Source organism: Drosophila mauritiana, chromosome 2L, assembly GCF_004382145.1.
Source record: "Drosophila mauritiana strain mau12 chromosome 2L, ASM438214v1, whole genome shotgun sequence".
Lineage (NCBI taxonomy): Eukaryota > Metazoa > Arthropoda > Insecta > Diptera > Drosophilidae > Drosophila > Drosophila mauritiana.
This window is the reverse complement of record NC_046667.1, coordinates 21,393,821-21,408,120: the sequence shown is the minus strand read 5'-3', so window position 1 is coordinate 21,408,120 and position 14,300 is coordinate 21,393,821.

The following is a 14,300-nucleotide window of genomic DNA, read 5'->3' as shown; positions in this document are numbered from 1 at the left end:
TGCGACCGCTCGGAAAATTGATTGAGCCACGCGTTCTCCTTTTCGCAGGTGATATTCTGGGCACAAAATTATATCCCACAAAAAGCGGCGCTAGTATTTCGATTTCTGCGGCCGGCGTTCCCCTGCTTCCTGCTTGATTGATGTCTCCACAAAGAAGGCAAGTGCCGAGGCAGGTGAGTTTATAAAACAAAATTAAGCAAATAAACTGTCTCGCTGTGACGCTGATGTATGAATGGGTTATTGTTTTAAGGTTATACCTTGATTTGTGGGCGCACATATAAACACGGAGCTCTAAGTGGGTGGTGGTGGTGGCAGTGATCAATTGACCTGGGCCATTCGAACACAATTGAAATCGGAGGTATTAACCAGTGGTGCTATTTACTGATGTACCCGTGCTGGCGTTCTCCATAGATTTATGCGTTCTTTCGTTTTCAGATTTCCGCTTTGAATAATAAAATGCTTAACTAGAACAATCAATTTACAGATTTAAATATATGATCAAGCACATACACCTACACATATACCTAATTACCGATATAACGCATAAAAAACATATACATGTGTACATATAGGATAGAAGAAAGAGTTTCCGACCATTCGGGGTATAAACATATATTCTTGACCAGGATCACTAGCCGAATCCCCCAAGACAATAAAATGTTTTTTATTTTGCTATTCGACTTGGTCATTTCTGTAGATACGCCAATAAAAAGACGCAAACAGCAGGCATGCCCCCAATTTTTAAAAATGTTTCGATTTTTACCTTTTCCCTAATTTTATTGTGCGATCGGCTGAGTAATGGGTATCTGGTGGTCGAAGAAATCGACTATATCCTTGTTTTTATTATTTTTAATTAATTCTTTTATTATTTTGTTGATGACCTAATAACAAACTCGACCGGGCGAAGAGAGCAGTTTTCTATTTCAGAATCTAATAGTTTCTGAAATTGAACGTACTTGTGATACATCAGCTCGTAATGGGATTTCCCTACCTCAAATCGATTGCGGGCATTATAAAAAAAGCGATGCCGATTGCCGTGCGGCATTTCAATTGGCTGCCCCCAAATGGATCGCGATGGGTGTTCGAAGATTTAATGGCGTTAATTGGCCAGGCAAAATCCCAATCTTCTCGGAGAGTGCCCGCCAGGTATTGATTGCTGATCTGATTCCCCCCTTGGGGATATATTTATTTTCACCCGCTTGCGAAAAGAACAAACATGCAAGTGTTTAAAGTTTTAGTCAGCTTCGAGTTTTATGCGCTTTTAATGGGCTTGAGCTCTAGTGACTCCCAGGCGAGTGGCCCCATCCTTTCTGGAGATGGAATTCAAGAGTGGGCCATAAATACCAGGAGCATTGCTCATAAATCTCTCACTGATTCCGCTGGCTAGCGGTTTAATTGGGTGCTTGGCATCTTTCGATATTTGTTTTGATTTCTAGAGGCACTGGTGCGCATCTCGGGGATATTATATACCAGCTAGCATTCACCATTTACCGCATACAAATACACTTCATTCGCATACCAAGAAATGGGGCAAATGTGTTCTTGGCCCCCACAAATCAAAACATCTGTCAGTCAGCGCTCGCAGCCTGACAACAATGTTGAGATACAAATTATCTAAATTGTATCTGTACAGAGCAAATGCATCTGCTGGATTTGTTTGTTTGTTTCTACATGGATTTGCTTGGATTTTCCTCTCCCGTCTTCTCCCCTACCACTTCCCCACGCAGACGATGACTTCTTGATTGGCCCAGCGCTGAGTTTGCTGTGCCCCGTCGCGTGGCTTTCCATTTTCCACTCTAACTTCCCGATCTCCAGCAATTACTCAGTGCTGGCATTTCAAGCCGAAACGATCTCGTGGTGAGAGATTTCAATTTAAACATTAAACTGACAGATTTATCAGGTATTAGACGATACATGCGTCAACACTGAGCTATCGTACTCTCGGCCCTGAAACCTCGATGTACACACATATGTGGTCCTAATTCCAGTTCTGAGTTCCAGGTCCAGCAATTATGTAACTAATGTGTAAGGAAGTCACACTGTTAAATGGACGAGAGTGCCAATAAGGAGTATTCTGTGATCTGATTGCTAATCGCACCAAACTTAAAATTCTGATATAGATAAGCTGCATTTCTGTTGATTAATATATACAAATTCAACGAAAAAAGATGTGCACAATGGCAATGGGAACGTTGATTTTCAGTTCTGGGATTCACTATGTGTGAAGTCATAGTTTAAAACCTCTACCACTCCAAATGAAATCATCGCAGTTGCCGAGTGATAGTCTTCACTGGTACATGGATAAGGACACTGACCGTTTTGCGTTTTGATCGAGGATTTGAGGAGCACGACTTTGTTTTTGGCAAATGATCGAGGCAAAAAAGCAACTGGAATCAACAAGCTTACTCATGTTGTTGTCGTTAAAGCGCCTTAGAACTGGCGACTTTCTTACTCCATATAAGGAAACCAATAAAATCGTAACTTTAAAAATCGATCCGCTAAATTAAATACCACAAACGAGCATTCGAAAATTGCTCTAACACTGACCCCATCACAAATCCCCAAATACCCTAGTTGGCACACTGCCTCTTGATTTCTGTGATGAAGTGCTTCGTCGACCCACTTAGGTGGCTATCTGAATCTGTGGGTCGGTGAGCGGTGAGCGGTGAGCGGTGTGCGCTTAGCCGCAATCGTCACCATCCATCAATCAAAAGTGCTGCCGCATTTCCAAGTGACTGACTGGTTAGCTGGCTCCTTTCCCGTTGCGTGTGTTTGGATGACGCAGCGCAGTTGCCGGCCCCCTTCAGGCGTAGGTTCGCGGCATAATCAGCCGGAGGCCCCCGACATTTGGCCAACTGTCGACCGATCGATCAATCACCTCCATCAGTTGAAACATCAAAAAAGAGAGCTGAGTTCTTTTTTGAGCGCCTTACTTTTTTCCGTGATAGGAGGAGAGTGTGGCGTGAAAGTTACAGCTCAGTCCGTTTCAGTGTGCCCGTTGTCGAGTATTCTAGACTATTTTAAAGAATGGTGAGAAAAGTAGTTAAGATTAAGCAAGGAAGTAACCAAGTCCTCATGTCTCCCCGCATGAATGTCGAGGTCTTATGATCTAGAAAAGCTATTGTGTTGTGATCTGGCATTAATTTTAACCGCCACAATCCGATAACTTTCAGGCCTACAACTTTGAAAAATGTTTTAACCTTTTTCATTTTAGTTTGGAACAACCATCAATTAATAACATCAAATCCCAACGGGACGTGTCTTTTTGGTCAACAGTTTCCCCCACAGCAATTCGCGTTTAAGCTAACAAAGGTTACACCTGGTAATGTCAAGCCTTAAAGGGCCCCTCAAAATAAATGAATCGGAAACTGTTAAATACATATTTGAAACGGCGTTTGAGGCCAATGAGAATAATTTCCCATGTTGCACACATAAAATAAAAAATTATTTTATTTTTTTTTTGTTTCGGTACCACTTAAAATGCAAAGGAACAATTTATGAAAGTATAGGAGAGAAGTGGAGAGGAAACAAGGACTAAACATACGCACACCACCTGACTGATGGAATGAATAAATGAGCAGGGAGGGCTTGCGCAACGGGAAGGAGCATAATTTTAAATTTGTATTACCACCCAGAGCCCAATGAGGAGCAGCAACAAAGGAAACGTGAATATTTTCCACGCTTTCCAACTCCCAAGCTCCCCAATCCGGCGCACCACCACCCTCCACAACTCCCATTTGCTCTCTAAATGAAATGCTCAAGTGTGCAAGGAATTCTGATTTTTGCCAAATATCCTCCCTCACGTCGCAATAGGAATTTTCCCCTCCACAATTCCGTTCGTCATGTAGATCGCTTGCAAATCAATTTAATGTCAGTCATTTCGCTGCTAAGTGGGAAATTTTTTGAAATTTCATCAAAACCCGCTCCTTCCACACGGGCTATTTCCCCATTTGCCGCATTTCTCAAACATATGCTGCTCCGGGGAATTGGCTGCACTGAGGTACTTTTCCAGCGACGAGGAGACGCTTTTCGCATCTGAGCGTAACACATTTGAATGTAAATTTGCTCAGACGCCGTTGCATGTCCATGAATTCCAGCGGCCCGCCCGTCCTGCCACAGGACCTCTAACGTACCCTTCGCTGTGTTCGGGCACGGAGGAAAACAAATATTGTATTAAAATGCTGGAAGGCAGCTAAAACGCATAATAGTAAAATTTTATGATATTGCCGGCGTGAGGAAAACACGTCAGGCAGTTAGTCAAATAACGTAGCAAGAATATGTAGCTGCTGCCCGGAAAACGCGAAGAAAAGCGCACACAGAAGGACAATGAAAGTTTATATGACGACTGACTGGAGCTGACAGCACGATCCGAGCAGAGAGTTAAGGTCGGACATAGTACACATGTATGCATATGCACAAGTTTTCCGGATTGCAGAGCTCAACAGAAATCAATGAAATGTAGACTCTCATTTTCTACTAATAGAAATACCAATAAGATGGTTTGTTGCGAATTAAACAATTAAAAATGCAGCATCTCTAAATATTAGGTCTAAAAACCCATCTTCTTCAACCATGGGATCATCATAAATAAACTATCGGAATTTGACTTTGGGATATGTTTGCGGACACTTCAATCTTACACTTGGAAATTGGAAATCGGGGGTCGGTTGGCATATGTTTAATTCCCATATTATAAGCGTTTCACTTAACAGGGTGGTTACCACCGCCCGTACAACTGGGAAATTGGAAAAAGGTTCGCTTTTGGAATGAAAATCGAATAAAATCAAACGCAAAACAGGCGAGAAAACATTGTTTTTGATAGAAAAAAACAAAGGGAACATATCGTCGGTGGGGAGAGAGTGGCCGCCAATTCACGCGAAACGCATTACCACACTCCAGCCCCATAAGAAAGTCCAACTACAGGAACTGGACCCCAACCATTTCAGCTGGGGCGTTAGAGCTGCACAGTATTTTATTGGGCGAAAATGATTTTTTATTTTCAATTTTCTGCTCAGTTCGAAAGTGGAAGTAAGAGTATCGTGTTTTACGAATGGTGAAGGCAATTTGATTTTGAATACGTTATGAGGCGCAAAATAAAAGGAACAGAGTGCAAACAATTCGGAAGAACCGTAAAAATAAAGCCGAAATCGAACATGGCTTGAAAGCAACAATTCCGCAACCGGATCCCCGGGATAAAAGGGTTCTCCTCCCCTCCCAGTGGCAATTTTCTGATTGTTTGGCAGACGCACTAAAAACTAATGATTTTTTATATGTTTGTTCAATGAGTCGTGCAAGCAAGCATCAAAGCCCTCCCGAAACCATTCAACACAGCATCTCCCGATGCCAGTGCACCTATTGGGAGGAGAATTACGAGTGCATATAAATTGGGGAGAATTAAAACGTTTGCTTGAGCCAACAACCCTTTTAATCTAAGTACAGCCAGTTTTTCACAACAGAGCTTGGGGCTGAAAAGTTGTCCTTCTGAAAGGGCAAATGTTCAGTGTTTAGCGTCATTGAGTCCAATCCTAGTTTTCGATATCAGCTGATGCTATCGACATATGTAAATAGCTCTACTTTGCTCGCTTGCACAGATAGATGGTTTTAAAAATTAGTAGATTACCGTGTCTGTCAGCATCGGCCCACTAGTGACTGGAAGCTGTAGTTGCCGATGCTAAGGCTTTTGGTTTTGCCGCTTCTGAAAAGGGACACAAATCACACGAAATGGCGAGCTCTGCGCGAAAAACATCTGACGCGATGGCGAAGGACTGAGTGGGGGAAATAATGGTATTTTTGAAATGGCCCCATATTGCACTTCACCAGTAAAAGGGTGGTGCGGGCCACTGACGGCCGAAGGGTCGACTGACAGTCGACTGACTGCGTTCGATATTTTAATGGGCCAGACGTCATTTTGGGCCCGCCATTTGGATCCTGGCCGCCACCAAAGCGCAAAATTTATGACAACATAACGAGCCAGACGTTGGCCGGCGGGGGGTGTTGCAAATCGGTGGGAAGCGGGAGAGGTGGTGAGAGATTCAGCTTGCATTAAATGCGACGTTTGGAGTCGAAAATAACAATAATCATAATTAAGGATATGCATATGCACATTCCAGGACATCCAACTTTGAGTCCTGCACGCGAAAAAATCGAATTGGGAATAAACAAAATAATATTTCTATACAACTCCCTTAAAATTAAATACAAATTAGTATTATTTTTTTCACACGAAACTATAAAAGTCGTCTGAGATATACGCTACTCTACCATTAATATCGAATTTCAAGTATTACAACTTTTCGTTTTACAAATTACTACGCTTAATTAGACAGCATTACAAACTAAGCAGACTAATAGAATGAGCGGGGATCTGGTAGTCGGTCACTCAAAAAAATAGTTCATCCGCGCTTTTCATCCTTTTCTCCAGTGTCTGTTGATCCTCTCGTGGAACGGTGGTGGCCAGGGGTGGGTGGTAAATCGATCCATTTACAACTGCGAATGCGAATCCGAACATTCCGCACGAATGATGATGTCCCTGTCCTGCAGTGTCCGCAGTCAGATATCATTGAATAATGACTGTTAATACCCTTCAATGTGCTCGGGCTCTGTGCATGTCGCTCCGCCCGTCTCTTTCGCCCATCCATTTCCCGTCTCCCTCTCCGCCGAGGCAGTCACTCTGATTTTGCCCATTGCCAATCGGATCTGCCATCGCACCCAAATGAAGTGGATTTCAATGCACTGCACGGCCAAGTCAGCATGGCCTGCGAAGAGACTGAAACTGAGAGGGTGCGTGGACAGCGGGCGGATGGGAAAGGGCGAAGTGCATGAAATAATATGCGAATTGGGCGAAAAGTTCGATTAAGCAAAGCCCGTTTGTTTTCGGTATTGCAGCTCTGTTAAAAAAATAATTACTCTTATAGTGGTACGGTTCCGAAAAGGCAAGAATGCTATAGTAGAGTTCCTCGACTATCAGATACCCGTTACCCACCTAGTGGGATCCGTAGAAATTTCAAATGTAAATTTAAAAAGTGTTTGACAAAAGCTGGCAAAACAAATAATAAAATATAATAAAATAAAATATCTAAAGCATTGTGTTCAAAATGCTCTTGTCATTTCAATAGCAAGAAGCAACACAATTGATAAAATAAAAAAATTAAAACTTGTTAAAGAGTGTACTAAAACAAACATGCGCAGGCTAGATATTATTAGAATCTGCATGTTTTTTGCTTTTACGACGAATATGGCTAAATAGTGATCCTGACAAAGAATATTTATACTTTAAATAGTCGGAAACGCTTCCTTCTCTTGTTACATACTATTATAGTATACCCCTTCAAGTTTTGAGTAACGATCAGAATTACCTTAAAGTAATTAAATACAGCACAATGTAGCATGCCCACACTTTTGAAAAATGTTTTTTTTTATTTTCTTATTCGTTTTGCCAAAAAACACAAAAAGAGTCCCCTAATTTGAAAAAAGGTTTTGATATTTTTATACCCATTACTCGTAGAGTAAAAGCAAAGAAACACTAAAATAATGTCTTTGGTAAAAGGGTATACTAATATTTAATATTAATATTTTTTCATTTTTATTTGTCTTGAAAAAATTTTGCCACTCCCACCATAACGCCCTAATATGGAAAAGTGTTTGCAAACAACTTGAATATTTTAAAGCATTATTGGGAAAGTAAAACGATACAACGAACTCTAATTGAAGAAAATTTTGTGTGCGTACATTTGTGAGCATATTTTAAATTATTTAGCGATAGAACATATATTATTAGAAATAGCATTTCTAAAGACTTTGTACATAGATGAGCAATCAAGTTCTGAGGCGAATTAGAAATTAGCTAACGGAGTAGGATTTTTCCGAAATTTCCCCGAAGAAACATATTGCTTGCATTTTCATTGGTCCCTCTTTATAATCCGCATTATTGTTGTTGGTTGATGAAACTTTCTAGACACGTTTCATCGACTTAATCATTCTGACTAATAAAGGCGTTTGCTCCCTGGATCTGCCTTACATAGCAAAAAACCTAGGATTTGGTTAAATCAACATATATCAGTATGTAAAACATGTTATTCTTATCCGGAGCAAACAACGAAGTGCAACGCCGACAGCTTGCACAGAAACGACTCCGGACTCAACTGCTGTTGGGTCCATTAGTCCATTAGCAACGACAACACGGAGCTGCACTAGACAAAGGATTCACTATCAACTGGAGTTAGTAATCAATCAATTTCATTTAAAAGTTCACTCAAACACCGCTTAGTAAAAGCATGAGTGGCGAGTCTTTGAATAATACAGCAATTAAAAAGCATTTAACGTTCCATCTCTATCAGTCAAAAAGCGTATCTGGTAGTCTTCGTATAAAGCCAACACTAGGAAGGAGTGCTCAAAGTCGAAAATTGGTTTTAATTAAATCGAACTCAGTTTTTTCCGTTTTTCGTTTGCTACGCCCTCCACGCCGCACTTTCTGTCGTTGGCGTGGCTGCTCTTCATTCGCACCCGCCTTTGCATGCGAATGAGGCAGGACTGAAACGAAGTGAGTGAGTGAGAGTGAGTGAATCGCAACTGATGGCGGATGGGGAAGTGGACGTCGACATGGCCATGGACAGGATGTGGACACAAACGCATTTTACGCTGACGCTGCGAATTGGACGCTTCACAGCGGGCGCCACAAGCCCCATCGCTGCCCCTTTGATTGAAATGTTGTCTGGCACTGCAGCAGTGCAGCAGTGCAGCAGTGCAGCAATGATGCGGAGAAAGCGGAAGGGGTCTTCAAAACAGTTGAAATGTCGGCTGGTTGGCATTCTGTTTTTTTGTGCTCATTGCAACAGAAAATGTTGCACCAACCACGACCCACGTTGGTGGGTGATGTATGGTCGGTCACTTTGCGGACATATAGTGGACACTTGGATTAACATGACGTAATTGATGCGGGAAGTGTTGAGTGCGTGGCAGCTGACAGGGCTTCTTCCTTTTTCGCCGCGCACACACGGAATGGCTGGCTGCAAAAGCTCTTTGACATTGAAAAATTGAAAAATAAAAATTGAATTGTAAAATTGTAGAAAGCGTATTTACCCTGTAATAAAACAATGGTCACAATATATGCATTTAAGTCATGCTGAATGCCATTGCTCAGCGAACTAATTCTTTTCAGAGTGCAGTCCTGTTCTTCGACCGACGCTTCCACTTCTTTCCCATTCCCGCCTTCCCCGGTTTTAAACTTCCAAGGCAACATTTCGTGCGGTTGTGTGCACTCATCATACTTGCAACCGTTGAGCTGGGGTTTTATCAATGCCCACCTGACCGGGGGATGGCTGCATTGCAAATTTTTGCAGCCGAACACGCAACGTGCATTTGGCAGTCGGAACAGTGCGATGGAAAGGACGACGGCCAGGATGTCCTGAGAGGGGCAGCCAGACGCTGCCAATATTGACTGAGCCAGAGTTCTCGCTTCAGTTCCCTTCTTTCTTCTCCACATATAGCGGTGTGAGTGGGCGTGTGTGTTATCCTTGCATTGCGATGCGATGCGATGCGAGAGTATTTTTAATAAAATAAACCCAGAAATGTAATCAACATAAAGGATTTCACAGAGCATACATGAAATTTTCTGCTGCTGATGCTAGCATGGAAACGCTTAACGAGATACCACGTAGATATCATTGAAGATGTCCACCCCTCCTCATCTTGCTGAGCTGCACAGTGGCACAAGCTAATTCCAAAAGGCAATCGCTTAAAAATTTAACAATTTTCCGCCAAGCAATAAAATTTTAAAAAATTTCTGATGCCGCCTGTAGTTCAAATAAAACATAAAACATTCCTTTACCATGGTTGTGCGCTATCTGCAGAGGAGAGACACTACATAATTTGTTGTCCAAAGCAATAGTCAATGTTAATACTCATAACTCGTGGGATACAATAGTGTACTTGACTATAGCATAAGTATATATATTATTCATAGAGATCACTAGCCGATTTGATCTTGGGAACTTTTGAAATCAGAACTTTTAAAAGCGAACTTAGCACTTTGAATTAAAAGTTTATAAAAATACCAACAGATGTCGGTATTTCCAAGCAGAGAACAATTTATTTTCAGAGTAATGGGTATCAGATTGTCTAGCTGTTCGACTTGCTCGTTTTGAAATACATGTGCAATTATCGTGACTTGAGATGACCTGACCGAGGACCAGACAAGCGGTAATACAATATTACCCGGTGGGTCGCATGCTGATGACAGTTTATTAAATCGATTACTTTCGGTTTTTCATATTCTAAATAAACACACTTTTTCTCTGAAATCTCAAAGTGGGTGTGCTGGAACGGATTCGTCTTGGCGCCTGACCACACACTGGGCAATCATCGTTGTTACCATTGTTGTAGCTGGCCATTGATAGGACTCTGTGCTGAAAAATATACAGACTCGTATTAAAGAATCCTTCTGAATAGCTTTCCTTCCGTTGCTCCCCATTGTCAGGCCAGCGTCACTGCAGCGCAGGAAGCATCGTCGAGAAGATTAGCTCAGAGCTAATCAAAAAAGATGGAAAACATTTCACATTTTGCATTAAATTGACTTTGCAAGTGACGGCGTTTCGCAAGTTGCATCCTCGGCTAAAATTTACCTCTGCGTAATTCATGCAAGTCGAGAGTTGGAGGTAGAGGTTTAAGGTATGTGGTCCGGATTTCCAAACGTGTGCCTAATTCGAATCCGTGTTTGGTCTTCTGATTTTGACAACTGGCCAACTGAGTCATACAGATAAACGGTATAATGGATATCCAGGCTTGTGAATGCTCGTATTAATTTGACATGTACGTTGACCAATTTAAGTTGGGTTATCTAACATTTTGGTTAGGTATTTTATTATCGTTATTCAAGAAGTTCAATTTGAATAAATACTGTATAGAAGACCCCTTATTGGTGTCTCGTAGAACCAAACCCAGAACCAATGGATCGCTGCTGTCTTTCTGATCTAGTCCCAAGGATTCACATATTCACATGCGCAGATCTGCACCGAGCCCTGGGCCCAAGTGGCCACATGTGGTGCCTTCTGCTATTCGCATTGCATGAGGCTGACATCGTATGGCGGCACCGCGATTGCGTGCTCGTGATGTGAAGGTGGCTTCACTGCACCTCTGGATCTCTCTGATGGTAAAACGCTTCTGGGTTGAAACTGCAACAGCTCAAACAAGAGCCACAACAACCTCATCAGCAGGGGTACAAAACCTACAAGCGCACAAACTAGAAAACAACAAAACAACACGTACAACAAAGTCCGGCCAATGTGAGTGCCGATAATTTAAACGATATTATGAGTAATTGCAACAGGCGCGGGAGCTGGGCAATAGCTGCAGGAAGTGCAGATCTTTCCTCAGCTGGCGGCTACTCGACAGTCATGCAACATTTGCCGTTCTCGTCGAGAGTATTCATTCATCTGCCCGTATCCAAATGACCCGGCGCAGAATGCCCATAAATTGTACAGCCTTATATGCTTTGAATTGTGAAACGCGACTGGCAGTTCGGTGAAACTCATGAACTGCACGTTAATCATAACCATCTTGGCGGAACTAAAAGCAAACGAAGAGAGTGCATTAGGTGGTGTTCTTTCACATTCCGTTGGCTTCAGGATGATTTCTAAAGATCTTTCCATCCAGCTCCAGGAGCAATCACAGGATTATGAAGTTATGGCTTAACTTGTCATTACAGTAATCAACTAATTTTGAGGATAAAAGTGACGTTTTTACCGAACGAAACCAAAATGTGAATGGGCTGTACTTATCATCAAAAATAATATCGTTAATCAATCTTACAAGTACAAGTATAAGTATATTTTTTTGCTTGTGTATTATGTTGGTAGTCCTTCAAGGTGTTCTATTGCAGCGCCACCAAGCCTCTTAAATTTATTCATCTGCGCAAATATGAATAATTGCACACTCGTACTTATATCTGCAGGGGTAGTGCCTACCCCTGACATGTGTTTCTATCGGGCATATAGGCGTCTAATTGATTCTGTTTTGCAATTGTCTGGGGTCCAGTACTGCAGTTAAGCGGAATGTCAATGCTAATAACAATAATCGTCATGTAAATTGCTTTCATCTGGCTTGTGCCCCCACTTATTTCCTCGGACATTTGCAATACATCGGTAGACTAAACAATTCGACTTAGTCGTATTTCTGGGTTCGTTGGGCACCGAACTGGTTCTTGAATCGATGGTCCGATTGCCGGAGCCTTTTTGGCGAGGCTTGAGTAAGGTAAATCCTTCGGCTTCACCGCCACTTGGCATCCCCATGCTGCATATATTTGCCAGTTTTTCAACATCGTACGATCAAGTCCATTATAAAAGATTAAAACTAATTCTTTTAGATCTAGATCCGTATATAAGCCCCGAAACCACTATTGCTATTGTTCAATAAATTCCGAAATTGCACTTCCTCCTTCTCCTAATTTATATTCATTTGAAGTCCGAGCTAATGTCGCATCGCCCTGCGACAGGCGTTTGACTCCGCTTAATAGCTTTCGGCGCATGTATGTGCATGTATGTACATGTATGTACATGTATGTATTTGATGTAAGAGATACTCGGGCCAAGCGAAAAGTAAATATATACATACATACATAAATCACAAGAAGAGCAGGCCTCGGAGTGGGGTAAGGGAAAATTCATTGACGACAACATTCCCAGTTGACGGTAAATCACTCAAGATGACATCTATCGATGGGCCCCGCCAGATAAGAAGCCTTTCGTCTCGCTTTCGCACTTTTTACAATCAACCCGGGCCTGCAAGCCAACCAAAGGAAGCGACGACGAAGCGCGGGGCGGAACCCAAGCCCAAGAAGATGAGCAGTGATTCTTTCAGAGAGGCAGCAGTGAAAGGGACACAATCATGAAGGCTGCCAACTTGACGTCAGTGCAATTTAAAGCACAACTTCTGCCGAAATGTCGAAATCGAACCGAATCTCCGGAGACCGAACGAACCCCAGACCTAATCCAATTTGAGTCTCTAGCTGGACTGGGCCCACATCGACGCTGGGACTGACTTTGACATGGCCACAGTGGGTGTGACTATTAAAAAACCTCTAACTCGCAGCAGTATGTATAGAAGTCAATTCTACAAATTAAGATACACTACGTTTTCCGTTTAAAATGCTTATAACTTGTTCAAAGGAATACATATTTATGATTGTAGTTCACACATAGAGGGGCAGAAAACGCGCTAAGTGCTAAGTAATTATTAAAATTATTTAGTTATTTAAATTTGTATATACCTCCAGAATGTATGATTTCTCTCCGACGCACATGACGTGTGTGAAACTTTTAGCTGAACTTGAGATAGGTGATTTATTGGCTGCGAAAAATGAATCCAAGTTGATGGCAAAGTCTGAACTTCGGAGCGAGGGTGAAGGAGACATTTCGCGAGTGAACACGATGTGTAAAGGCTGACTGAGTGAGTGCCAAACTGATGCCATCTCAACAGATGTGGGGATAAATGCAAAAAATTGAAACGCCAAAGTGGAAGAAGAGGGAACCGATCCAGGCCTAAAGAGCAACTTCGATAAGCGTGAAGTAAAGCCAAGATGTCGAGGGGACCGCGATATATCACACGCAACATAATATCAATCCCGAGGAATTGCCGATGCCAATGCCAATGCCGAGGACTACAAAAAACCGATGATGGTCGAAAATCGCCTTATTTGTTTTTCTTTTCCTGCGCTTACCTCGTAGCTGTCGCTTTGACAATTTACTGGCCGAAACGCCGAGGGAGTACCATTCGAGTGGTACACCAGAAAGAAAAGGCCTTCGTACGGTTGACTCTCACTTATCTGACGGATTCCTCGATATTTTCCTCACATGCTCAGTCGACAACAATAACTAACTTTTCGTGCCTTTCCACTTTTGAAAGCTCAGCAATCCATGTGGGGTGTTGGGCTGTAGAGACCGGTTGGGGCCCACAGCACCACAACCCTCGAAAAAATGAACGAGAGCATGAATAATATTTATGAGGATGAAATGTTCCCAAATGCGACATAAATATGTCCGCAACACCCGCACATGAGACGAGTGCCAGCCAGAAATGCGTTGAGCTGCCGAGAATCGGGGTTTCGGGTTTTCAGGATTGGACCATCGCCAGTGAATCCGGGGATGTCTTCCCAGGGGTGGGCCAACGAGGAGCGTTCTGAAAGCAATGGCAAGTTGTAAGCTTTGCAAGCGGGATCAGCGGGACTATGTGACAGAGTTGGGAATGAGGCGCATCACATGTGCAGTAATTAGGAACTGGATACGGGGCGATATGGTCCTCATAAATTT